Source organism: Phyllobates terribilis, unplaced genomic scaffold (genome assembly GCF_046119375.1).
Source record: "Phyllobates terribilis strain yellow unplaced genomic scaffold, ASM4611937v1 Scaffold_160__1_contigs__length_4322635, whole genome shotgun sequence".
Classification (NCBI taxonomy): Eukaryota; Metazoa; Chordata; class Amphibia; order Anura; family Dendrobatidae; genus Phyllobates; species Phyllobates terribilis.
The window spans coordinates 3,820,928-3,846,403 of NW_027362920.1; the positions used below are offsets into that span (position 1 = coordinate 3,820,928).

The 25,476-nt window shown below is 44.9% G+C and overlaps 14 non-coding genes across 14 annotated transcripts; all 14 read right to left on the bottom strand.

The window, feature by feature from the left end:
- Positions 1-183: 183 nt before the first annotated feature.
- LOC141207730 (U2 spliceosomal RNA) lies at positions 184-374 on the bottom strand. The gene has a single exon (XR_012278057.1). It is a non-coding gene; the product is annotated as a U2 spliceosomal RNA (small nuclear RNA).
- A 1,115-nt stretch (positions 375-1,489) lies between these two features.
- Positions 1,490-1,680, bottom strand: LOC141207731 (U2 spliceosomal RNA). The gene has a single exon (XR_012278058.1). It is a non-coding gene; the product is annotated as a U2 spliceosomal RNA (small nuclear RNA).
- Positions 1,681-9,192: 7,512 nt separating this feature from the next.
- Positions 9,193-9,383, bottom strand: LOC141207732 (U2 spliceosomal RNA). The gene has a single exon (XR_012278059.1). It is a non-coding gene; the product is annotated as a U2 spliceosomal RNA (small nuclear RNA).
- A 1,114-nt stretch (positions 9,384-10,497) lies between these two features.
- Positions 10,498-10,683, bottom strand: LOC141207307 (U2 spliceosomal RNA). Its single transcript, XR_012277712.1, has one exon. It is a non-coding gene; the product is annotated as a U2 spliceosomal RNA (small nuclear RNA).
- Positions 10,684-12,680: 1,997 nt separating this feature from the next.
- Positions 12,681-12,871, bottom strand: LOC141207733 (U2 spliceosomal RNA). The gene has a single exon (XR_012278060.1). It is a non-coding gene; the product is annotated as a U2 spliceosomal RNA (small nuclear RNA).
- A 1,115-nt stretch (positions 12,872-13,986) lies between these two features.
- LOC141207734 (U2 spliceosomal RNA) lies at positions 13,987-14,177 on the bottom strand. The gene has a single exon (XR_012278061.1). It is a non-coding gene; the product is annotated as a U2 spliceosomal RNA (small nuclear RNA).
- A 1,115-nt stretch (positions 14,178-15,292) lies between these two features.
- Positions 15,293-15,483, bottom strand: LOC141207736 (U2 spliceosomal RNA). The gene has a single exon (XR_012278063.1). It is a non-coding gene; the product is annotated as a U2 spliceosomal RNA (small nuclear RNA).
- A 1,115-nt stretch (positions 15,484-16,598) lies between these two features.
- On the bottom strand, positions 16,599-16,789 carry LOC141207737 (U2 spliceosomal RNA). Its single transcript, XR_012278064.1, has one exon. It is a non-coding gene; the product is annotated as a U2 spliceosomal RNA (small nuclear RNA).
- Positions 16,790-17,904: 1,115 nt separating this feature from the next.
- On the bottom strand, positions 17,905-18,095 carry LOC141207738 (U2 spliceosomal RNA). Its single transcript, XR_012278065.1, has one exon. It is a non-coding gene; the product is annotated as a U2 spliceosomal RNA (small nuclear RNA).
- A 1,112-nt stretch (positions 18,096-19,207) lies between these two features.
- LOC141207739 (U2 spliceosomal RNA) lies at positions 19,208-19,398 on the bottom strand. The gene has a single exon (XR_012278066.1). It is a non-coding gene; the product is annotated as a U2 spliceosomal RNA (small nuclear RNA).
- A 1,115-nt stretch (positions 19,399-20,513) lies between these two features.
- Positions 20,514-20,704, bottom strand: LOC141207740 (U2 spliceosomal RNA). Its single transcript, XR_012278067.1, has one exon. It is a non-coding gene; the product is annotated as a U2 spliceosomal RNA (small nuclear RNA).
- A 1,115-nt stretch (positions 20,705-21,819) lies between these two features.
- LOC141207741 (U2 spliceosomal RNA) lies at positions 21,820-22,010 on the bottom strand. The gene has a single exon (XR_012278068.1). It is a non-coding gene; the product is annotated as a U2 spliceosomal RNA (small nuclear RNA).
- A 1,115-nt stretch (positions 22,011-23,125) lies between these two features.
- LOC141207742 (U2 spliceosomal RNA) lies at positions 23,126-23,316 on the bottom strand. Its single transcript, XR_012278069.1, has one exon. It is a non-coding gene; the product is annotated as a U2 spliceosomal RNA (small nuclear RNA).
- Positions 23,317-24,431: 1,115 nt separating this feature from the next.
- Positions 24,432-24,622, bottom strand: LOC141207743 (U2 spliceosomal RNA). The gene has a single exon (XR_012278070.1). It is a non-coding gene; the product is annotated as a U2 spliceosomal RNA (small nuclear RNA).
- Positions 24,623-25,476: the final 854 nt, after the last annotated feature.

A 25,476-nucleotide genomic window follows, 5' to 3' on the forward strand; every position in this document is an offset into this window, starting at 1 on the left:
GCACAGTTGCTGAAGTTGAACCAAAATGAGCTTGTAATCTGGCTTCTGCAACTTTGAACATGAAAAATCCAATGAGGAGAAGAAAAGCAAAGCCAAAGAGTCCATCCCAAAATCCGACAAACAAGCAAAATGAACAAAAAACATTGAATTCAATTCTTTCTGATTTTAGAAACTGCATTAAAGAAGGGGTGCACCGGTCCTGGAGATACTGCAATACCAGGTCAATGCGTGGAGTGGACAGAGCAAGCTCTTTTTCCATCTCCCTGTTCTAAAAATCCATTTAATATATGGTCCCCAGATAGGGGACGTATCAGATATTAAACTGATAAGAACAGATACTACACTTGATCTTAGCCAAAAGGCCGAGAAGCGATAACCAGAATTGGTTTCAAACTACGGAGCCACCCAAGGATCCTGAAAAGTCCATTTGTGGAGATGAGCTCCTGGACTCCCGTTAAGAAGACATGTTGTCAACCTCTAGATCCCTTACATGCCTGCACTTTTCGGCTTGCTGCTGCTGCAATCCACGCGTTTTAGATCTGCATAACTCCACCTCTTTAAACACAGCACCTTCACCCCCTGCTGTTCCCACCCGCCTCAACACCGTTGGAAGGGAGGAGAACCAATTAAGGCGGGGGGTGGGGTGGAACGAGCAGCTGTCTACCCTTAGCAGGAGGGCTCCTGATTACATACCTCTCCTGCTGCTGCTGCTGCTGGCTGTCCAGCAGCAGACTGAAGGTGGCTGCTGCTGTGCACAGGTATATAAAGGCTCAGAGCCTATTATGACACGCGCAGCCAGCGTTCCATTGCCACATTCCATCTACTGCAGGCAGGATACCTGGCTGGCTGAATGTCGCTGAGAAGCTCACAGAGACCGCCATAAGCAACAGTTTAACAGAATGCCACAGACTAATCAACCAAACTTTTTGGGTTGGGTTCTCTTTTATAGTCTGCAGGCATTAAATGAAAGAAGTCAGTGTTCCAGCAGAAGGAGACAACGTTTCAGAAAAGGCATTGTAGCAAACCAAAAAAGAAATTTTAAGCGCAGCAGAGTAACCAGCGCACATACCTGTTAGCTCAGGTGAGTTTAAAAGGCTGCTGTTGATAACAAGGGCATTTGCTAAATAGATGGTGTGTGTGCAACAATATACTGAAAGGTCAATTATATTGTGCAGCTTATCTCACCACCTGTAGTTATTTAGGTGAAAGCTCCAAAATGCTTGCCTAATATGTCTGTTTATCCAAAAGGAAGTAAAAAGGGAGAGCTAGAAAGATAGCATTGCATCACATTACATGGCAATGCAATGCACAGTTGCTGAAGTTGAACCAAAATGAGCTTGTAATCTGGCTTCTGCAACTTTGAACATGAAAAATCCAATGAGGAGAAGAAAAGCAAAGCCAAAGAGTCCATCCCAAAATCCGACAAACAAGCAAAATGAACAAAAAACATTGAATTCAATTCTTTCTGATTTTAGAAACTGCATTAAAGAAGGGGTGCACCGGTCCTGGAGATACTGCAATACCAGGTCAATGCGTGGAGTGGACAGAGCAAGCTCTTTTTCCATCTCCCTGTTCTAAAAATCCATTTAATATATGGTCCCCAGATAGGGGACGTATCAGATATTAAACTGATAAGAACAGATACTACACTTGATCTTAGCCAAAAGGCCGAGAAGCGATAACCAGAATTGGTTTCAAACTACGGAGCCACCCAAGGATCCTGAAAAGTCCATTTGTGGAGATGAGCTCCTGGACTCCCGTTAAGAAGACATGTTGTCAACCTCTAGATCCCTTACATGCCTGCACTTTTCGGCTTGCTGCTGCTGCAATCCACGCGTTTTAGATCTGCATAACTCCACCTCTTTAAACACAGCACCTTCACCCCCTGCTGTTCCCACCCGCCTCAACACCGTTGGAAGGGAGGAGAACCAATTAAGGCGGGGGGTGGGGTGGAACGAGCAGCTGTCTACCCTTAGCAGGAGGGCTCCTGATTACATACCTCTCCTGCTGCTGCTACTGCTGGCTGTCCAGCAGCAGACTGAAGGTGGCTGCTGCTGTGCACAGGTATATAAAGGCTCAGAGCCTATTATGACACGCGCAGCCAGCGTTCCATTGCCACATTCCATCTACTGCAGGCAGGATACCTGGCTGGCTGAATGTCGCTGAGAAGCTCACAGAGACCGCCATAAGCAACAGTTTAACAGAATGCCACAGACTAATCAACCAAACTTTTTGGGTTGGGTTCTCTTTTATAGTCTGCAGGCATTAAATGAAAGAAGTCAGTGTTCCAGCAGAAGGAGACAACGTTTCAGAAAAGGCATTGTAGCAAACCAAAAAAGAAATTTTAAGCGCAGCAGAGTAACCAGCGCACATACCTGTTAGCTCAGGTGAGTTTAAAAGGCTGCTGTTGATAACAAGGGCATTTGCTAAATAGATGGTGTGTGTGCAACAATATACTGAAAGGTCAATTATATTGTGCAGCTTATCTCACCACCTGTAGTTATTTAGGTGAAAGCTCCAAAATGCTTGCCTAATATGTCTGTTTATCCAAAAGGAAGTAAAAAGGGAGAGCTAGAAAGATAGCATTGCATCACATTACATGGCAATGCAATGCACAGTTGCTGAAGTTGAACCAAAATGAGCTTGTAATCTGGCTTCTGCAACTTTGAACATGAAAAATCCAATGAGGAGAAGAAAAGCAAAGCCAAAGAGTCCATCCCAAAATCCGACAAACAAGCAAAATGAACAAAAAACATTGAATTCAATTCTTTCTGATTTTAGAAACTGCATTAACCCCTTAAGCCCCGCGGGTGGTTTGCACGTTAATGACCGGGCCAATTTTTACAATTCTGACCACTGTCACTTTATGAGGTAATTACTCTCGAACGCTTCAACGGATCCCCCTGATTCTGAGACTGTTTTTTCGTGACATATTGTACTTCATGATTGTGGAAAAATTTCTTCGATATCACTTGCGTTTATTTGTGAAAAAAACGGAAATTTGGCGAAAATTTTGAAAATTTTGCAATTTTCAAAATTTGAATTTTTAAGCCCTGAAATCAGAGCGATATGTCACACAAATGAGTTAATAAATAACATTTCCCACATGTCTACTTTACATCAGCACAATTTTGGAACCAAAATTTTTTTTTGTTAGGGAGCTATAAGGGTTAAAAGTTGACCAGCGATTTCTCATTTTTCCAACAAAATTTACAAAACCATTTTTTTAGGGACCACATCACATTTGAAGTCACTTTGAGAGGTCTTTATGACAGAAAATACCCAAAAGTGACACCATTCTAAAAACTGCACCCCTCAAGGTGCTCAAAACCACATTCAAGAACTTTATTAACCCTTCAGGTGCTTCACAGGAATTTTTTGAATGTGGAAGAAAAAAATGAACATTTAACTTTTTTCACAAAAATGTTAATTTAGACCCAATTTTTTTTATTTTCACAGGGGTAACAAGAAAAAATGGACCGCAAAATTTGTTGTGCAATTTCCCCTGGGCACGCAGATACCCAATATTTGGGGAAAAAATACTGTTTGGGCGCACGGCAGGGCTCGGAAGGGAAGGAGCGCTATTTGACTTTTTGATTGTAAAATTTGCTTGAATAATTAGCGGACGCCATGTTGTGTTTGGAGAGCCCATGTGTGCCCAAACTTTGGAGCTCCCCCACAAGTGACCCCATTTTGGAAACTAGACCCCCCAAGGCACCTTTCTAGATGCATAGTGAGCACTTGCAACCCCCAGGTGCTTCACAAATTGATTCGTAACAATGAAAAAGTGAAAAAAAAAAACACTTTTTCATTTTTATGAATCAATTTGTGAAGCACCTGAGTGTTCCAAGTGCTCACAATGCATCTAGATAGGTGCCTTGGGGGGTCTAGTTTCCAAAATGGGGTCACTTGTGGGGGAGCTCCAATGTTTGGGCACACAGCGGCTCTCTAAACGCAACATGGTGTCGCTAACAATTTGAGCCGATTTTCCGTTAAATTTGTTAGAGGACACCATGTTGCATTTAGAGAGTCCCTGTGTGCCCAAACATTGGAGCTCCCCCACAAGTGACCCCATTTTGGAAACTAGACCCCCCAAGGCACCTATCTAGATGCATAGTGAGCACTTGGAACCCCCAGGTGCTTCACAAATTGATTCGTAACAATGAAAAAGTGAAAAAAAAAACACTTTTTCATTTTTACGAATCAATTTGTGAAGCACCTAGGGGTTCCAAGTGCTCACTATGCATCTAGATAGGTGCCTTGGGGGGTCTAGTTTCCAAAATGGGGTCACTTGTGGGGGAGCTCCAATGTTTGGGCACACAGCGGCTCTCTAAACGCAACATGGTGTCGCTAACAATTTGAGCCGATTTTCCGTTAAATTTGTTAGAGGACACCATGTTGCATTTAGAGAGTCCCTGTGTGCCCAAACATTGGAGCTCCCCCACAAGTGACCCCATTTTGGAAACTAGACCCCCCAAGGCACCTATCTAGATGCATAGTGAGCACTTGGAACCCCCAGGTGCTTCACAAATTGATTCGTAACAATGAAAAAGTGAAAAAAAAAACACTTTTTCATTTTTACGAATCAATTTGTGAAGCACCTAGGGGTTCCAAGTGCTCACTATGCATCTAGATAGGTGCCTTGGGGGGTCCAGTTTCCAAAATGGGGTCACTTGTGGGGGAGCTCCAATGTTTGGGCACACAGGGACTCTCTAAATGCAACATGGTATCCGCTAACAAATTGAATGGAAAATCGGCTCAAATTGTTAGCGGACGCCACATTGCGTTTGGAGAGCCCCTCTGTGCCCAAACTTTGGAGCTCCCCCACAAGTGACCCCATTTTGGAAACTAAACCCCCCAAGGCACCTTTCTAGATGCATAGTGAGCACTTGGAACCCCCAGGTGCTTCACAAATTGATTCGTAATAATGAAAAAGTGAAAAAAAAAACACTTTTTCATTTTTACGAATCAATTTGTGAAGCACCTAGGGGTTCCAAGTGCTTACTATGCATCTAGATAGGTGCCTTGGGGGGTCTAGTTTCCAAAATGGGGTCACTTGTGGGGGAGCTCCAATGTTTGGGCACACAGGGACTCTCTAAATGCAACATGGTATCCGCTAACAAATTGAATGGAAAATCGGCTCAAATTGTTAGCGGACGCCACATTGCGTTTGGAGAGCCCCTCTGTGCCCAAACTTTGGAGCTCCCCCACAAGTGACCCCATTTTGGAAACTAGACCCCCAAAGGCACCTTTCTAGATGCATAGTGAGCACTTGGAACCCCCAGGTGCTTCACAAATTGATTCGTAATAATGAAAAAGTGAAAAAAAAAACACTTTTTCATTTTTACGAATTAATTTGTGAAGCACCTAGGGGTTCCAAGTGCTCACTATGCATCTAGATAGGTGCCTTGGGGGGTCTAGTTTCCAAAATGGGGTCACTTGTGGAGGAGCTCCAATGTTTGGGCACACAGGGACTCTCCAAATGCAACATGATATCCGCTAACAATTTGAGCCGACAATTTGTTAGCGGATATCATGTTGCATTTGGAGAGTCCCTGTGTGCCCAAACATTGGAGCTCCCCCACAAGTGACCCCATTTTGGAAACTAGACCCCCCAAGGCACCTATCTAGATTCATAGTGAGCACTTGGAACCCCAGGTGCTTCACAAATTGATTCATAAAAATGAAAAAGTGTTTTTTTTTTCACTTTTTCATTTTTACGAATTAATTTGTGAAGCACCTGGGGGTTCCAAGTGCTCACTATGCATCTAGAAAGGTGCCTTGGGGGGTCTAGTTTCCAAAATGGGGTCACTTATGGGGGAGCTCCAAAGTTTGGGCACAGAGGGGCTTTCCAAACGCAATGTGGTGTCCGCTAACAATTTGAGCCGATTTTCCATTCAATTTGTTAGCGGATACCATGTTGCATTTAGAGAGTCCCTGTGTGCCCAAACATTGGAGCTCCCCCACAAGTGACCCCATTTTGGAAACTAGACCCCCCAAGGCACCTATCTAGATTCATAGTGAGCACTTGGAACCCCAGGTGCTTCACAAATTGATTCATAAAAATGAAAAAGTGTTTTTTTTTTCACTTTTTCTTTTTTACGAATCAATTTGTGAAGCACCTGGGGGTTCCAAGTGCTCACTATGCATCTAGAAAGGTGCCTTGGGGGGTCTAGTTTCCAAAATGGGGTCACTTGTGGGGGAGCTCCAAAGTTTGGGCACAGAGGGGCTCTCCAAACGCAATGTGGTGTCCGCTAACAATTTGAGCCGATTTTCCATTCAATTTGTTAGCGGATACCATGTTGCATTTAGAGAGTCCCTGTGTGCCCAAACATTGGAGCTCCCCCACAAGTGACCCCATTTTGGAAACTAGACCCCCCAAGGCACCTTTCTAGATTCATAGTGAGCACTTGGAACCCCAGGTGCTTCACAAATTGATTCATAAAAATGAAAAAGTGTTTTTTTTTTCACTTTTTTATTTTTATGAATCAATTTGTGAAGCACCTGGGGGTTCCAAGTGCTCACTATGCATCTAGAAAGGTGCCTTGGGGGGTCTAGTTTCCAAAATGGGGTCACTTGTGGGGGAGCTCCAAAGTTTGGGCACAGAGGGGCTCTCCAAACGCAATGTGGTGTCCGCTAACAATTTGAGCCGATTTTCCATTCAATTTGTTAGCGGATACCATGTTGCATTTAGAGAGTCCCTGTGTGCCCAAACATTGGAGCTCCCCCACAAGTGACCCCATTTTGGAAACTAGACCCCCCAAGGCACCTATCTAGATTCATAGTGAGCACTTGGAACCCCAGGTGCTTCACAAATTGATTCATAAAAATGAAAAAGTGTTTTATTTTCACTTTTTCATTTTTACGAATCAATTTGTGAAGCACCTGGGGGTTCTAAGTGCTCACTATGCATCTAGATAGGTGCCTTGGGGGGTCTAGTTTCCAAAATGGGGTCACTTGTGGGGGAGCTCCAATGTTTGGACACACAGGGGCTCTCCAAACGCAACATGGCGTCCGCTAACAATTTGAGCCGATTTTCCATTCAATTTGTTAGCGGACACCATGTCGCGTTTGGAGAGCCCGTGATGTGCCTAAACAGTGGAGCTCCCCCACAAGTGTCCCCATTTTGGAAACTATACCCCTCAAAGATTTTATTAAGGTGTATAGTGAACATTTTGAACCCAGAGGTACGGCACATTATTTGTTTACATTAGGTCATCATATTGAATAAGTTTTCATTATTCTTGAGCGCAAGTGCTCGCTACTTGAGTTTGCATCGGGTACTCAGGTATGCACCATGTACAGCGTGTGCTCGAGTGACATGCTTGAGTCCCTGCTCCGCATGTTTCACGGTTATTAGACACCCAAAAAAAAACATGCGGGGATCGCTCGTGCATGGCAGGCAATCCCCGTAAAGTTTTTTGGCCGCGAAGCATATGGGGCAGAGACTCGAGCATGTCACTCAAATACCCACGATACTAAATGCATACCAGAGCACCCGATGCAAACTCAAGTAGCGAGCACTTGCTCTCAACACTAGTCGCCATATCGTCATCTTTTTTTCTTACTTTTGAAAAAAATCCCAACCCCAGCCCTAACCCTAGCACAACCCTAGCCCCAGCACAACCCTAGCCCCAGCACAACCCTAGCCCCAGCACAGCCCTAGCCCCAAACCCAGCCCTAACCCTAGCCCAATCCTAACTCAAGAGTTTATTTTTGACGCCGTTCCTTGTGCGGTATAAGTGATTAGACGACTTTATTCTTCGGGTCGGTGTGATTACAGCAATGCCAGAATCATATGGGGTTTTTATGACTGACAGCTGTCACACACTAAAAGACGCATTTTTTGTAAAATCTAGTTTTTGCATCGCCATATTTTGAGAGCTATAATTTTTCCAGATTTTGGCAGACAGTCATGTGACGGCTCGTTTTTTGCGGGATGACTTGACGTTGTTATTGGTGCCATTTTCAGGCACGTGACATTTTTTGATCGGTTTCTATTCCGATTTTTGGGAGGCAGAATAAACAAAAACCAACAATTCAGGAATTGTTTTTTTTTTTTTTTTTTATTCTGTTCCGCGTGTGGTAAAATTGATAAGGCAGCTTTACTCTTCGGGTCAGTACGTTTACAGCGGTACCACATTTGTATCATTTTTCTATGTTTTGGCGCTTATACACAATAAAAGCTATTTTATAGAAATAAATATTTTTTAGTATCGCTTTATTCTGAGAGCTATAACTTTTTTATTTTTCGGCTGATGGAGCTAAATGGCGGCTTGTTTTTTGCGGGACGAGATGACGTTTTCAGCGGTATCATTTCTATTTATATACGTCTTATTAATCGCGTGTTATTCCACTTTTTGTTTGGCGGTATGGTGATAAAGCATTGTTTTTTGCTTGGTTTTTTTTTTTTTTTTTTTACCGTGTTCACTGAAGGGGTTAACTAGTGGGACAGTTTTATAGGTCAGGTTGTTCCGGACGCGGCGATACCAAATATGTGTACTTTTATTGTTTTTTTTTTATTTTTTTTATAATAATATTTATTGATGGGTACATTATATTTTTATTTTTGGTGTATTATTTTTTTTATTTTTTTATAATATTTTTGCACATTTTTTTTTTTTTTTTTTCCACTTTCACACAGTTTATACACTTTATTACTTTGTCCCACTCTGGGACTTTCACTTTTTTTTTTCTGATCGCCTGCATGGCACAGGAATGGAGCACCATCCCTATGCCATGAAGGCTGTCAGAAGTGCACAGTGTGAAGATTGCTTGGAGATGCACTGCGCATGTCCAAGCAATCTTCCTGCTCTCTGGTGACCCGGATGTTGTCATGACGACATCGGGTCGTCATGGCAACACCCGGGAAGCCTTTGCAGACTGCGCTGGAAGCCGGAAGAGGAGGTGAGTATCGCCGATCACCTCCCCTTGCCCCCGCAATGCCGCGATCGACTTCGATCGACTTCGATCGCAGCATCGCGGGGGTTAATGTGCTGGGAGCGGTGCGTGACCGCTCCCTGCACATAGTACCGGGTGTCAGCTGTGACAATCAGCTGACACCCGGCGGCGATCGCGCCCGCACAGCCTGTGTGCGGGCGCGATCGCGATGACGTACTAATACGGGTCTGGCTCTTAAGTCCCAGGGCACAGACGCGTATTAGTACGTCAGATGTTATTAAGGGGTTAAAGAAGGGGTGCACCGGTCCTGGAGATACTGCAATACCAGGTCAATGCGTGGAGTGGACAGAGCAAGCTCTTTTTCCATCTCCCTGTTCTAAAAATCCATTTAATATATGGTCCCCAGATAGGGGACGTATCAGATATTAAACTGATAAGAACAGATACTACACTTGATCTTAGCCAAAAGGCCGAGAAGCGATAACCAGAATTGGTTTCAAACTACGGAGCCACCCAAGGATCCTGAAAAGTCCATTTGTGGAGATGAGCTCCTGGACTCCCGTTAAGAAGACATGTTGTCAACCTCTAGATCCCTTACATGCCTGCACTTTTCGGCTTGCTGCTGCTGCAATCCACGCGTTTTAGATCTGCATAACTCCACCTCTTTAAGCACAGCACCTTCACCCCCTGCTGTTCCCACCCGCCTCAACACCGTTGGAAGGGAGGAGAACCAATTAAGGCGGGGGGTGGGGTGGAACGAGCAGCTGTCTACCCTTAGCAGGAGGGCTCCTGATTACATACCTCTCCTGCTGCTGCTGCTGCTGGCTGTCCAGCAGCAGACTGAAGGTGGCTGCTGCTGTGCACAGGTATATAAAGGCTCAGAGCCTATTATGACACGCGCAGCCAGCGTTCCATTGCCACATTCCATCTACTGCAGGCAGGATACCTGGCTGGCTGAATGTCGCTGAGAAGCTCACAGAGACCGCCATAAGCAACAGTTTAACAAAATGCCACAGACTAATCAACCAAACTTTTTGGGTTGGGTTCTCTTTTATAGTCTGCGGGCATTAAATGAAAGAAGTCAGTGTTCCAGCAGAAGGAGACAACGTTTCAGAAAAGGCATTGTAGCAAACCAAAAAAGAAATTTTAAGCGCAGCAGAGTAACCAGCGCACATACCTGTTAGCTCAGGTGAGTTTAAAAGGCTGCTGTTGATAACAAGGGCATTTGCTAAATAGATGGTGTGTGTGCAACAATATACTGAAAGGTCAATTATATTGTGCAGCTTATCTCACCACCTGTAGTTATTTAGGTGAAAGCTCCAAAATGCTTGCCTAATATGTCTGTTTATCCAAAGGAAGTAAAAAGGGAGAGCTAGAAAGATAGCATTGCATCACGTTACATGGCAATGCAATGCACAGTTGCTGAAGTTGAACCAAAATGAGCTTGTAATCTGGCTTCTGCAACTTTGAACATGAAAAATCCAATGAGGAGAAGAAAAGCAAAGCCAAAGAGTCCATCCCAAAATCCGACAAACAAGCAAAATGAACAAAAAACATTGAATTCAATTCTTTCTGATTTTAGAAACTGCATTAAAGAAGGGGTGCACCGGTCCTGGAGATACTGCAATACCAGGTCAATGCGTGGAGTGGACAGAGCAAGCTCTTTTTCCATCTCCCTGTTCTAAAAATCCATTTAATATATGGTCCCCAGATAGGGGACGTATCAGATATTAAACTGATAAGAACAGATTTTTTTTTTTTTTATCGAAAGCCCGAATTCGTGTACAAAACCCGAGTGCGCTTAAAAAAGTGACAAGTGCCACAAAAAAAGTGCACTAGGATGCTGGTCTTCTTGAAACCCTCTCCAAAAGGAGAAGGGTCCCCCAAACCATTCCCCGTCCCTCCGAGCCAAAAGGCCACAGCGAGGAACAGGGACAAAAAGCCACCTCCAGCCGAAGCCAGAGGCGACCCAATCTTACCCCCAGCACCTGCCCGAGTTCTCACCCGAGCAAGGCACTGGGAGCCAAAGACTGTGCTCCCCTCCCGGAAGAGGGGAGCCAACAAAGCTCTCCTCCCAAAAGAGGAGAGCCAGGGGGGGTTCAGGGGGGAGCGGAACCTGATGGCCACACACTCACCCCCTAGACCTGCCAAGAGAGGAACCCGTAAGGGAACCGCATCCCGACAAAGTCCTAGTAGGACGTGACACACGTGAATAAGTGGACACACAGTGACAAAGAAATTAAATAAATAGTGAAGGTTTCACAGTATAATACTGCCCGGACCTTCGACCGGGAATTGAAAAATTCCCCATCCTAAGGCCAGAAGGCCCGGAATAAGGGTGTGTGCGAAGAAAGAAAATTTGAAGTGCTTGTGCAAATGTGCCATAAACTCAAGTGGGGTTCCCAATCCCAGTGAGTTAAGGCACCCCAGGGTCACCACTCCTGGGGCACTTCACACTTCGGGCTTTCGATCTTCCCCGGCCCAATGGCGTCGATCCTGGGGGGCCATGCTTTCCACCAGATGACTATATTAGCCACCTGGCATACTAACAAGCGCCTAAACCCCAGTGTGCATAATGTATCAATCTACTAGGGCGGCCAACATCCAAAACCGCCTTTTCGAAAGATACTACACCTGATCTTAGCCAAAAGGCCGAGAAGCGATAACCAGAATTGGTTTCAAACTACGGAGCCACTCAAGGATCCTGAAAAGTCCATTTGTGGAGATGAGCTCCTGGACTCCCGTTAAGAAGACATGTTGTCAACCTCTAGATCCCTTACATGCCTGCACTTTTCGGCTTGCTGCTGCTGCAATCCACGCGTTTTAGATCTGCATAACTCCACCTCTTTAAACACAGCACCTTCACCCCCTGCTGTTCCCACCCGCCTCAACACCGTTGGAAGGGAGGAGAACCAATTAAGGCGGGGGGTGGGGTGGAACGAGCAGCTGTCTACCCTTAGCAGGAGGGCTCCTGATTACATACCTCTCCTGCTGCTGCTGCTGCTGGCTGTCCAGCAGCAGACTGAAGGTGGCTGCTGCTGTGCACAGGTATATAAAGGCTCAGAGCCTATTATGACACGCGCAGCCAGCGTTCCATTGCCACATTCCATCTACTGCAGGCAGGATACCTGGCTGGCTGAATGTCGCTGAGAAGCTCACAGAGACCGCCATAAGCAACAGTTTAACAGAATGCCACAGACTAATCAACCAAACTTTTTGGGTTGGGTTCTCTTTTATAGTCTGCAGGCATTAAATGAAAGAAGTCAGTGTTCCAGCAGAAGGAGACAACGTTTCAGAAAAGGCATTGTAGCAAACCAAAAAAGAAATTTTAAGCGCAGCAGAGTAACCAGCGCACATACCTGTTAGCTCAGGTGAGTTTAAAAGGCTGCTGTTGATAACAAGGGCATTTGCTAAATAGATGGTGTGTGTGCAACAATATACTGAAAGGTCAATTATATTGTGCAGCTTATCTCACCACCTGTAGTTATTTAGGTGAAAGCTCCAAAATGCTTGCCTAATATGTCTGTTTATCCAAAAGGAAGTAAAAAGGGAGAGCTAGAAAGATAGCATTGCATCACATTACATGGCAATGCAATGCACAGTTGCTGATGTTGAACCAAAATGAGCTTGTAATCTGGCTTCTGCAACTTTGAACATGAAAAATCCAATGAGGAGAAGAAAAGCAAAGCCAAAGAGTCCATCCCAAAATCCGACAAACAAGCAAAATGAACAAAAAACATTGAATTCAATTCTTTCTGATTTTAGAAACTGCATTAAAGAAGGGGTGCACCGGTCCTGGAGATACTGCAATACCAGGTCAATGCGTGGAGTGGACAGAGCAAGCTCTTTTTCCATCTCCCTGTTCTAAAAATCCATTTAATATATGGTCCCCAGATAGGGGACGTATCAGATATTAAACTGATAAGAACAGATACTACACTTGATCTTAGCCAAAAGGCCGAGAAGCGATAACCAGAATTGGTTTCAAACTACGGAGCCACCCAAGGATCCTGAAAAGTCCATTTGTGGAGATGAGCTCCTGGACTCCCGTTAAGAAGACATGTTGTCAACCTCTAGATCCCTTACATGCCTGCACTTTTCGGCTTGCTGCTGCTGCAATCCACGCGTTTTAGATCTGCATAACTCCACCTCTTTAAACACAGCACCTTCACCCCCTGCTGTTCCCACCCGCCTCAACACCGTTGGAAGGGAGGAGAACCAATTAAGGCGGGGGGTGGGGTGGAACGAGCAGCTGTCTACCCTTAGCAGGAGGGCTCCTGATTACATACCTCTCCTGCTGCTGCTGCTGCTGGCTGTTCAGCAGCAGACTGAAGGTGGCTGCTGCTGTGCACAGGTATATAAAGGCTCAGAGCCTATTATGACACGCGCAGCCAGCGTTCCATTGCCACATTACATCTACTGCAGGCAGGATACCTGGCTGGCTGAATGTCGCTGAGAAGCTCACAGAGACCGCCATAAGCAACAGTTTAACAGAATGCCACAGACTAATCAACCAAACTTTTTGGGTTGGGTTCTCTTTTATAGTCTGCAGGCATTAAATGAAAGAAGTCAGTGTTCCAGCAGAAGGAGACAACGTTTCAGAAAAGGCATTGTAGCAAACCAAAAAAGAAATTTTAAGCGCAGCAGAGTAACCAGCGCACATACCTGTTAGCTCAGGTGAGTTTAAAAGGCTGCTGTTGATAACAAGGGCATTTGCTAAATAGATGGTGTGTGTGCAACAATATACTGAAAGGTCAATTATATTGTGCAGCTTATCTCACCACCTGTAGTTATTTAGGTGAAAGCTCCAAAATGCTTGCCTAATATGTCTGTTTATCCAAAAGGAAGTAAAAAGGGAGAGCTAGAAAGATAGCATTGCATCACATTACATGGCAATGCAATGCACAGTTGCTGAAGTTGAACCAAAATGAGCTTGTAATCTGGCTTCTGCAACTTTGAACATGAAAAATCCAATGAGGAGAAGAAAAGCAAAGCCAAAGAGTCCATCCCAAAATCCGACAAACAAGCAAAATGAACAAAAAACATTGAATTCAATTCTTTCTGATTTTAGAAACTGCATTAAAGAAGGGGTGCACCGGTCCTGGAGATACTGCAATACCAGGTCAATGCGTGGAGTGGACAGAGCAAGCTCTTTTTCCATCTCCCTGTTCTAAAAATCCATTTAATATATGGTCCCCAGATAGGGGACGTATCAGATATTAAACTGATAAGAACAGATACTACACTTGATCTTAGCCAAAAGGCCGAGAAGCGATAACCAGAATTGGTTTCAAACTACGGAGCCACCCAAGGATCCTGAAAAGTCCATTTGTGGAGATGAGCTCCTGGACTCCCGTTAAGAAGACATGTTGTCAACCTCTAGATCCCTTACATGCCTGCACTTTTCGGCTTGCTGCTGCTGCAATCCACGCGTTTTAGATCTGCATAACTCCACCTCTTTAAACACAGCACCTTCACCCCCTGCTGTTCCCACCCGCCTCAACACCGTTGGAAGGGAGGAGAACCAATTAAGGCGGGGGGTGGGGTGGAACGAGCAGCTGTCTACCCTTAGCAGGAGGGCTCCTGATTACATACCTCTCCTGCTGCTGCTGCTGCTGGCTGTCCAGCAGCAGACTGAAGGTGGCTGCTGCTGTGCACAGGTATATAAAGGCTCAGAGCCTATTATGACACGCGCAGCCAGCGTTCCATTGCCACATTCCATCTACTGCAGGCAGGATACCTGGCTGGCTGAATGTCACTGAGAAGCTCACAGAGACCGCCATAAGCAACAGTTTAACAGAATGCCACAGACTAATCAACCAAACTTTTTGGGTTGGGTTCTCTTTTATAGTCTGCAGGCATTAAATGAAAGAAGTCAGTGTTCCAGCAGAAGGAGACAACGTTTCAGAAAAGGCATTGTAGCAAACCAAAAAAGAAATTTTAAGCGCAGCAGAGTAACCAGCGCACATACCTGTTAGCTCAGGTGAGTTTAAAAGGCTGCTGTTGATAACAAGGGCATTTGCTAAATAGATGGTGTGTGTGCAACAATATACTGAAAGGTCAATTATATTGTGCAGCTTATCTCACCACCTGTAGTTATTTAGGTGAAAGCTCCAAAATGCTTGCCTAATATGTCTGTTTATCCAAAAGGAAGTAAAAAGGGAGAGCTAGAAAGATAGCATTGCATCACATTACATGGCAATGCAATGCACAGTTGCTGAAGTTGAACCAAAATGAGCTTGTAATCTGGCTTCTGCAACTTTGAACATGAAAAATCCAATGAGGAGAAGAAAAGCAAAGCCAAAGAGTCCATCCCAAAATCCGACAAACAAGCAAAATGAACAAAAAACATTGAATTCAATTCTTTCTGATTTTAGAAACTGCATTAAAGAAGGGGTGCACCGGTCCTGGAGATACTGCAATACCAGGTCAATGCGTGGAGTGGACAGAGCAAGCTCTTTTTCCATCTCCCTGTTCTAAAAATCCATTTAATATATGGTCCCCAGATAGGGGACGTATCAGATATTAAACTGATAAGAACAGATACTACACTTGATCTTAGCCAAAAGGCCGAGAAGCGATAACCAGAATTGGTTTCAAACTACGGAGCCACCCAAGGATCCTGAAAAGTCCATTTGTGGAGATGAGCTCCTGGACTCCCGTTAAGAAGACATGTTGTCAACCTCTAGATCCCTTACATGCCTGCACTTTTCGGCTTGCTGCTGCTGCAATCCACGCGTTTTAGATCTGCATAACTCCACCTCTTTAAACACAGCACCTTCACCCCCTGCTGTTCCCACCCGCCTCAACACCGTTGGAAGGGAGGAGAACCAATTAAGGCGGGGGGTGGGGTGGAACGAGCAGCTGTCTACCCTTAGCAGGAGGGCTCCTGATTACATACCTCTCCTGCTGCTGCTGCTGCTGGCTGTCCAGCAGCAGACTGAAGGTGGCTGCTGCTGTGCACAGGTATATAAAGGCTCAGAGCCTATTATGACACGCGCAGCCAGCGTTCCATTGCCACATTCCATCTACTGCAGGCAGGATACCTGGCTGGCTGAATGTCGCTGAGAAGCTCACAGAGACCGCCATAAGCAACAGTTTAACAGAATGCCACAGACTAATCAACCAAACTTTTTGGGTTGGGTTCTCTTTTATAGTCTGCAGGCATTAAATGAAAGAAGTCAGTGTTCCAGCAGAAGGAGACAACGTTTCAGAAAAGGCATTGTAGCAAACCAAAAAAGAAATTTTAAGCGCAGCAGAGTAACCAGCGCACATACCTGTTAGCTCAGGTGAGTTTAAAAGGCTGCTGTTGATAACAAGGGCATTTGCTAAATAGATGGTGTGTGTGCAACAATATACTGAAAGGTCAATTATATTGTGCAGCTTATCTCACCACCTGTAGTTATTTAGGTGAAAGCTCCAAAATGCTTGCCTAATATGTCTGTTTATCCAAAAGGAAGTAAAAAGGGAGAGCTAGAAAGATAGCATTGCATCACATTACATGGCAATGCAATGCACAGTTGCTGAAGTTGAACCAAAATGAGCTTGTAATCTGGCTTCTGCAACTTTGAACATGAAAAATCCAATGAGGAGAAGAAAAGCAAAGCCAAAGAGTCCATCCCAAAATCCGACAAACAAGCAAAATGAACAAAAAACATTGAATTCAATTCTTTCTGATTTTAGAAACTGCATTAAAGAAGGGGTGCACCGGTCCTGGAGATACTGCAATACCAGGTCAATGCGTGGAGTGGACAGAGCAAGCTCTTTTTCCATCTCCCTGTTCTAAAAATCCATTTAATATATGGTCCCCAGATAGGGGACGTATCAGATATTAAACTGATAAGAACAGATACTACACTTGATCTTAGCCAAAAGGCCGAGAAGCGATAACCAGAATTGGTTTCAAACTACGGAGCCACCCAAGGATCCTGAAAAGTCCATTTGTGGAGATGAGCTCCTGGACTCCCGTTAAGAAGACATGTTGTCAACCTCTAGATCCCTTACATGCCTGCACTTTTCGGCTTGCTGCTGCTGCAATCCACGCGTTTTAGATCTGCATAACTCCACCTCTTTAAACACAGCACCTTCACCCCCTGCTGTTCCCACCCGCCTCAACACCGTTGGAAGGGAGGAGAACCAATTAAGGCGGGGGGTGGGGTGGAACGAGCAGCTGTCTACCCTTAGCAGGAGGGCTCCTGATTACATACCTCTCCTGCTGCTGCTGCTGCTGGCTGTCCAGCAGCAGACTGAAGGTGGCTGCTGCTGTGCACAGGTATATAAAGGCTCAGAGCCTATTATGACACGCGCAGCCAGCGTTCCATTGCCACATTCCATCTACTGCAGGCAGGATACCTGGCTGGCTGAATGTCGCTGAGAAGCTCACAGAGACCGCCATAAGCAACAGTTTAACAGAATGCCACAGACTAATCAACCAAACTTTTTGGGTTGGGTTCTCTTTTATAGTCTGCAGGCATTAAATGAAAGAAGTCAGTGTTCCAGCAGAAGGAGACAACGTTTCAGAAAAGGCATTGTAGCAAACCAAAAAAGAAATTTTAAGCGCAGCAGAGTAACCAGCGCACATACCTGTTAGCTCAGGTGAGTTTAAAAGGCTGCTGTTGATAACAAGGGCATTTGCTAAATAGATGGTGTGTGTGCAACAATATACTGAAAGGTCAATTATATTGTGCAGCTTATCTCACCACCTGTAGTTATTTAGGTGAAAGCTCCAAAATGCTTGCCTAATATGTCTGTTTATCCAAAAGGAAGTAAAAAGGGAGAGCTAGAAAGATAGCATCGCATCACATTACATGGCAATGCAATGCACAGTTGCTGAAGTTGAACCAAAATGAGCTTGTAATCTGGCTTCTGCAACTTTGAACATGAAAAATCCAATGAGGAGAAGAAAAGCAAAGCCAAAGAGTCCATCCCAAAATCCGACAAACAAGCAAAATGAACAAAAAACATTGAATTCAATTCTTTCTGATTTTAGAAACTGCATTAAAGAAGGGGTGCACCGGTCCTGGAGATACTGCAATACCAGGTCAATGCGTGGAGTGGACAGAGCAAGCTCTTTTTCCATCTCCCTGTTCTAAAAATCCATTTAATATATGGTCCCCAGATAGGGGACGTATCAGATATTAAACTGATAAGAACAGATACTACACTTGATCTTAGCCAAAAGGCCGAGAAGCGATAACCAGAATTGGTTTCAAACTACGGAGCCACCCAAGGATCCTGAAAAGTCCATTTGTGGAGATGAGCTCCTGGACTCCCGTTAAGAAGACATGTTGTCAACCTCTAGATCCCTTACATGCCTGCACTTTTCGGCTTGCTGCTGCTGCAATCCACGCGTTTTAGATCTGCATAACTCCACCTCTTTAAACACAGCACCTTCACCCCCTGCTGTTCCCACCCGCCTCAACACCGTTGGAAGGGAGGAGAACCAATTAAGGCGGGGGGTGGGGTGGAACGAGCAGCTGTCTACCCTTAGCAGGAGGGCTCCTGATTACATACCTCTCCTGCTGCTGCTGCTGGCTGTCCAGCAGCAGACTGAAGGTGGCTGCTGCTGTGCACAGGTATATAAAGGCTCAGAGCCTATTATGACACGCGCAGCCAGCGTTCCATTGCCACATTCCATCTACTGCAGGCAGGATACCTGGCTGGCTGAATGTCGCTGAGAAGCTCACAGAGACCGCCATAAGCAACAGTTTAACAGAATGCCACAGACTAATCAACCAAACTTTTTGGGTTGGGTTCTCTTTTATAGTCTGCAGGCATTAAATGAAAGAAGTCAGTGTTCCAGCAGAAGGAGACAACGTTTCAGAAAAGGCATTGTAGCAAACCAAAAAAGAAATTTTAAGCGCAACAGAGTAACCAGCGCACATACCTGTTAGCTCAGGTGAGTTTAAAAGGCTGCTGTTGATAACAAGGGCATTTGCTAAATAGATGGTGTGTGTGCAACAATATACTGAAAGGTCAATTATATTGTGCAGCTTATCTCACCACCTGTAGTTATTTAGGTGAAAGCTCCAAAATGCTTGCCTAATATGTCTGTTTATCCAAAAGGAAGTAAAAAGGGAGAGCTAGAAAGATAGCATTGCATCACATTACATGGCAATGCAATGCACAGTTGCTGAAGTTGAACCAAAATGAGCTTGTAATCTGGCTTCTGCAACTTTGAACATGAAAAATCCAATGAGGAGAAGAAAAGCAAAGCCAAAGAGTCCATCCCAAAATCCGACAAACAAGCAAAATGAACAAAAAACATTGAATTCAATTCTTTCTGATTTTAGAAACTGCATTAAAGAAGGGGTGCACCGGTCCTGGAGATACTGCAATACCAGGTCAATGCGTGGAGTGGACAGAGCAAGCTCTTTTTCCATCTCCCTGTTCTAAAAATCCATTTAATATATGGTCCCCAGATAGGGGACGTATCAGATATTAAACTGATAAGAACAGATACTACACTTGATCTTAGCCAAAAGGCCGAGAAGCGATAACCAGAATTGGTTTCAAACTACGGAGCCACCCAAGGATCCTGAAAAGTCCATTTGTGGAGATGAGCTCCTGGACTCCCGTTAAGAAGACATGTTGTCAACCTCTAGATCCCTTACATGCCTGCACTTTTCGGCTTGCTGCTGCTGCAATCCACGCGTTTTAGATCTGCATAACTCCACCTCTTTAAACACAGCACCTTCACCCCCTGCTGTTCCCACCCGCCTCAACACCGTTGGAAGGGAGGAGAACCAATTAAGGTGGGGGGTGGGGTGGAACGAGCAGCTGTCTACCCTTAGCAGGAGGGCTCCTGATTACATACCTCTCCTGCTGCTGCTGCTGCTGGCTGTCCAGCAGCAGACTGAAGGTGGCTGCTGCTGTGCACAGGTATATAAAGGCTCAGAGCCTATTATGACACGCGCAGCCAGCGTTCCATTGCCACATTCCATCTACTGCAGGCAGGATACCTGGCTGGCTGAATGTCGCTGAGAAGCTCACAGAGACCGCCATAAGCAACAGTTTAACAGAATGCCACAGACTAATCAACCAAACTTTTTGGGTTGGGTTCTCTTTTATAGTCTGCAGGCATTAAATGAAAGAAGTCAGTGTTCCAGCAGAAGAAGACAACGTTTCAGAAAAGGCATTGTAGCTAACCAAAAAAGAAATTTTAAGCGCAGCAGAGTAACCAGCGCACATACCTGTTAGCTCAGGTGAGTTTAAAAGGCTGCTGTTGATAACAAGGGCATTTGCTAAATAGATGGTGTGTGTGCAACAATATACTGAAAGGTCAATTATATTGTGCAGCTTATCTCACCACCTGTAGTTATTTAGGTGAAAGCTCCAAAATGCTTGCCTAATATGTCTGTTTATCCAAAAGGAAGTAAAAAGGGAGAGCTAGAAAGATAGCATTGCATCACATTACATGGCAATGCAATGCACAGTTGCTGAAGTTGAACCAAAATGAGCTTGTAATCTGGCTTCTGCAACTTTGAACATGAAAAATCCAATGAGGAGAAGAAAAGCAAAGCCAAAGAGTCCATCCCAAAATCCGACAAACAAGCAAAATGAACAAAAAACATTGAATTCAATTCTTTCTGATTTTAGAAACTGCATTAAAGAAGGGGTGCACCGGTCCTGGAGATACTGCAATACCAGGTCAATGCGTGGAGTGGACAGAGCAAGCTCTTTTTCCATCTCCCTGTTCTAAAAATCCATTTAATATATGGTCCCCAGATAGGGGACGTATCAGATATTAAACTGATAAGAACAGATACTACACTTGATCTTAGCCAAAAGGCCGAGAAGCGATAACCAGAATTGGTTTCAAACTACGGAGCCACCCAAGGATCCTGAAAAGTCCATTTGTGGAGATGAGCTCCTGGACTCCCGTTAAGAAGACATGTTGTCAACCTCTAGATCCCTTACATGCCTGCACTTTTCGGCTTGCTGCTGCTGCAATCCACGCGTTTTAGATCTGCATAACTCCACCTCTTTAAACACAGCACCTTCACCCCCTGCTGTTCCCACCCGCCTCAACACCGTTGGAAGGGAGGAGAACCAATTAAGGCGGGGGGTGGGGTGGAACGAGCAGCTGTCTACCCTTAGCAGGAGGGCTCCTGATTACATACCTCTCCTGCTGCTGCTGCTGCTGGCTGTCCAGCAGCAGACTGAAGGTGGCTGCTGCTGTGCACAGGTATATAAAGGCTCAGAGCCTATTATGACACGCGCAGCCAGCGTTCCATTGCCACATTCCATCTACTGCAGGCAGGATACCTGGCTGGCTGAATGTCGCTGAGAAGCTCACAGAGACCGCCATAAGCAACAGTTTAACAGAATGCCACAGACTAATCAACCAAACTTTTTGGGTTGGGTTCTCTTTTATAGTCTGCAGGCATTAAATGAAAGAAGTCAGTGTTCCAGCAGAAGGAGACAACGTTTCAGAAAAGGCATTGTAGCAAACCAAAAAAGAAATTTTAAGCGCAGCAGAGTAACCAGCGCACATACCTGTTAGCTCAGGTGAGTTTAAAAGGCTGCTGTTGATAACAAGGGCATTTGCTAAATAGATGGTGTGTGTGCAACAATATACTGAAAGGTCAATTATATTGTGCAGCTTATCTCACCACCTGTAGTTATTTAGGTGAAAGCTCCAAAATGCTTGCCTAATATGTCTGTTTATCCAAAAGGAAGTAAAAAGGGAGAGCTAGAAAGATAGCATTGCATCACATTACATGGCAATGCAATGCACAGTTGCTGAAGTTGAACCAAAATGAGCTTGTAATCTGGCTTCTGCAACTTTGAACATGAAAAATCCAATGAGGAGAAGAAAAGCAAAGCCAAAGAGTCCATCCCAAAATCCGACAAACAAGCAAAATGAACAAAAAACATTGAATTCAATTCTTTCTGATTTTAGAAACTGCATTAAAGAAGGGGTGCACCGGTCCTGGAGATACTGCAATACCAGGTCAATGCGTGGAGTGGACAGAGCAAGCTCTTTTTCCATCTCCCTGTTCTAAAAATCCATTTAATATATGGTCCCCAGATAGGGGACGTATCAGATATTAAACTGATAAGAACAGATACTACACTTGATCTTAGCCAAAAGGCCGAGAAGCGATAACCAGAATTGGTTTCAAACTACGGAGCCACCCAAGGATCCTGAAAAGTCCGTTTGTGGAGATGAGCTCCTGGACTCCCGTTAAGAAGACATGTTGTCAACCTCTAGATCCCTTACATGCCTGCACTTTTCGGCTTGCTGCTGCTGCAATCCACGCGTTTTAGATCTGCATAACTCCACCTCTTTAAACACAGCACCTTCACCCCCTGCTGTTCCCACCCGCCTCAACACCGTTGGAAGGGAGGAGAACCAATTAAGGCGGGGGGTGGGGTGGAACGAGCAGCTGTCTACCCTTAGCAGGAGGGCTCCTGATTACATACCTCTCCTGCTGCTGCTGCTGCTGGCTGTCCAGCAGCAGACTGAAGGTGGCTGCTGCTGTGCACAGGTATATAAAGGCTCAGAGCCTATTATGACACGCGCAGCCAGCGTTCCATTGCCACATTCCATCTACTGCAGGCAGGATACCTGGCTGGCTGAATGTCGCTGAGAAGCTCACAGAGACCGCCATAAGCAACAGTTTAACAGAATGCCACAGACTAATCAACCAAACTTTTTGGGTTGGGTTCTCTTTTATAGTCTGCAGGCATTAAATGAAAGAAGTCAGTGTTCCAGCAGAAGGAGACAACGTTTCAGAAAAGGCATTGTAGCAAACCCAAAAAGAAATTTTAAGCGCAGCAGAGTAACCAGCGCACATACCTGTTAGCTCAGGTGAGTTTAAAAGGCTGCTGTTGATAACAAGGGCATTTGCTAAATAGATGGTGTGTGTGCAACAATATACTGAAAGGTCAATTATATTGTGCAGCTTATCTCACCACCTGTAGTTATTTAGGTGAAAGCTCCAAAATGCTTGCCTAATATGTCTGTTTATCCAAAAGGAAGTAAAAAGGGAGAGCTAGAAAGATAGCATTGCATCACATTACATGGCAATGCAATGCACAGTTGCTGAAGTTGAACCAAAATGAGCTTGTAATCTGGCTTCTGCAACTTTGAACATGAAAAATCCAATGAGGAGAAGAAAAGCAAAGCCAAAGAGTCCATCCCAAAATCCGACAAACAAGCAAAATGAACAAAAAACATTGAATTCAATTCTTTCTGATTTTAGAAACTGCATTAAAGAAGGGGTGCACCGGTCCTGGAGATACTGCAATACCAGGTCAATGCGTGGAGTGGACAGAGCAAGCTCTTTTTCCATCTCCCTGTTCTAAAAATCCATTTAATATATGGTCCCCAGATAGGGGACGTATCAGATATTAAACTGATAAGAACAGATACTACACTTGATCTTAGCCAAAAGGCCGAGAAGCGATAACCAGAATTGGTTTCAAACTACGGAGCCACCCAAGGATCCTGAAAAGTCCATTTGTGGAGATGAGCTCCTGGACTCCCGTTAAGAAGACATGTTGTCAACCTCTAGATCCCTTACATGCCTGCACTTTTCGGCTTGCTGCTGCTGCAATCCACGCGTTTTAGATCTGCATAACTCCACCTCTTTAAACACAGCACCTTCACCCCCTGCTGTTCCCACCCGCCTCAACACCGTTGGAAGGGAGGAGAACCAATTAAGGCGGGGGGTGGGGTGGAACGAGCAGCTGTCTACCCTTAGCAGGAGGGCTCCTGATTACATACCTCTCCTGCTGCTGCTGCTGCTGGCTGTCCAGCAGCAGACTGAAGGTGGCTGCTGCTGTGCACAGGTATATAAAGGCTCAGAGCCTATTATGACACGCGCAGCCAGCGTTCCATTGCCACATTCCATCTACTGCAGGCAGGATACCTGGCTGGCTGAATGTCGCTGAGAAGCTCACAGAGACCGCCATAAGCAACAGTTTAACAGAATGCCACAGACTAATCAACCAAACTTTTTGGGTTGGGTTCTCTTTTATAGTCTGCAGGCATTAAATGAAAGAAGTCAGTGTTCCAGCAGAAGGAGACAACGTTTCAGAAAAGGCATTGTAGCAAACCAAAAAAGAAATTTTAAGCGCAGCAGAGTAACCAGCGCACATACCTGTTATCTCAGGTGAGTTTAAAAGGCTGCTGTTGATAACAAGGGCATTTGCTAAATAGATGGTGTGTGTGCAACAATATACTGAAAGGTCAATTATATTGTGCAGCTTATCTCACCACCTGTAGTTATTTAGGTGAAAGCTCCAAAATGCTTGCCTAATATGTCTGTTTATCCAAAAGGAAGTAAAAAGGGAGAGCTAGAAAGATAGCATTGCATCACATTACATGGCAATGCAATGCACAGTTGCTGAAGTTGAACCAAAATGAGCTTGTAATCTGGCTTCTGCAACTTTGAACATGAAAAATCCAATGAGGAGAAGAAAAGCAAAGCCAAAGAGTCCATCCCAAAATCCGACAAACAAGCAAAATGAACAAAAAACATTGAATTCAATTCTTTCTGATTTTAGAAACTGCATTAAAGAAGGGGTGCACCGGTCCTGGAGATACTGCAATACCAGGTCAATGCGTGGAGTGGACAGAGCAAGCTCTTTTTCCATCTCCCTGTTCTAAAAATCCATTTAATATATGGTCCCCAGATAGGGGACGTATCAGATATTAAACTGATAAGAACAGATACTACACTTGATCTTAGCCAAAAGGCCGAGAAGCGATAACCAGAATTGGTTTCAAACTACGGAGCCACCCAAGGATCCTGAAAAGTCCATTTGTGGAGATGAGCTCCTGGACTCCCGTTAAGAAGACATGTTGTCAACCTCTAGATCCCTTACATGCCTGCACTTTTCGGCTTGCTGCTGCTGCAATCCACGCGTTTTAGATCTGCATAACTCCACCTCTTTAAACACAGCACCTTCACCCCCTGCTGTTCCCACCCGCCTCAACACCGTTGGAAGGGAGGAGAACCAATTAAGGCGGGGGGTGGGGTGGAACGAGCAGCTGTCTACCCTTAGCAGGAGGGCTCCTGATTACATACCTCTCCTGCTGCTGCTGCTGCTGGCTGTCCAGCAGCAGACTGAAGGTGGCTGCTGCTGTGCACAGGTATATAAAGGCTCAGAGCCTATTATGACACGCGCAGCCAGCGTTCCATTGCCACATTCCATCTACTGCAGGCAGGATACCTGGCTGGCTGAATGTCGCTGAGAAGCTCACAGAGACCGCCATAAGCAACAGTTTAACAGAATGCCACAGACTAATCAACCAAACTTTTTGGGTTGGGTTCTCTTTTATAGTCTGCAGGCATTAAATGAAAGAAGTCAGTGTTCCAGCAGAAGGAGACAACGTTTCAGAAAAGGCATTGTAGCAAACCAAAAAAGAAATTTTAAGCGCAGCAGAGTAACCAGCGCACATACCTGTTAGCTCAGGTGAGTTTAAAAGGCTGCTGTTGATAACAAGGGCATTTGCTAAATAGATGGTGTGTGTGCAACAATATACTGAAAGGTCAATTATATTGTGCAGCTTATCTCACCACCTGTAGTTATTTAGGTGAAAGCTCCAAAATGCTTGTGACG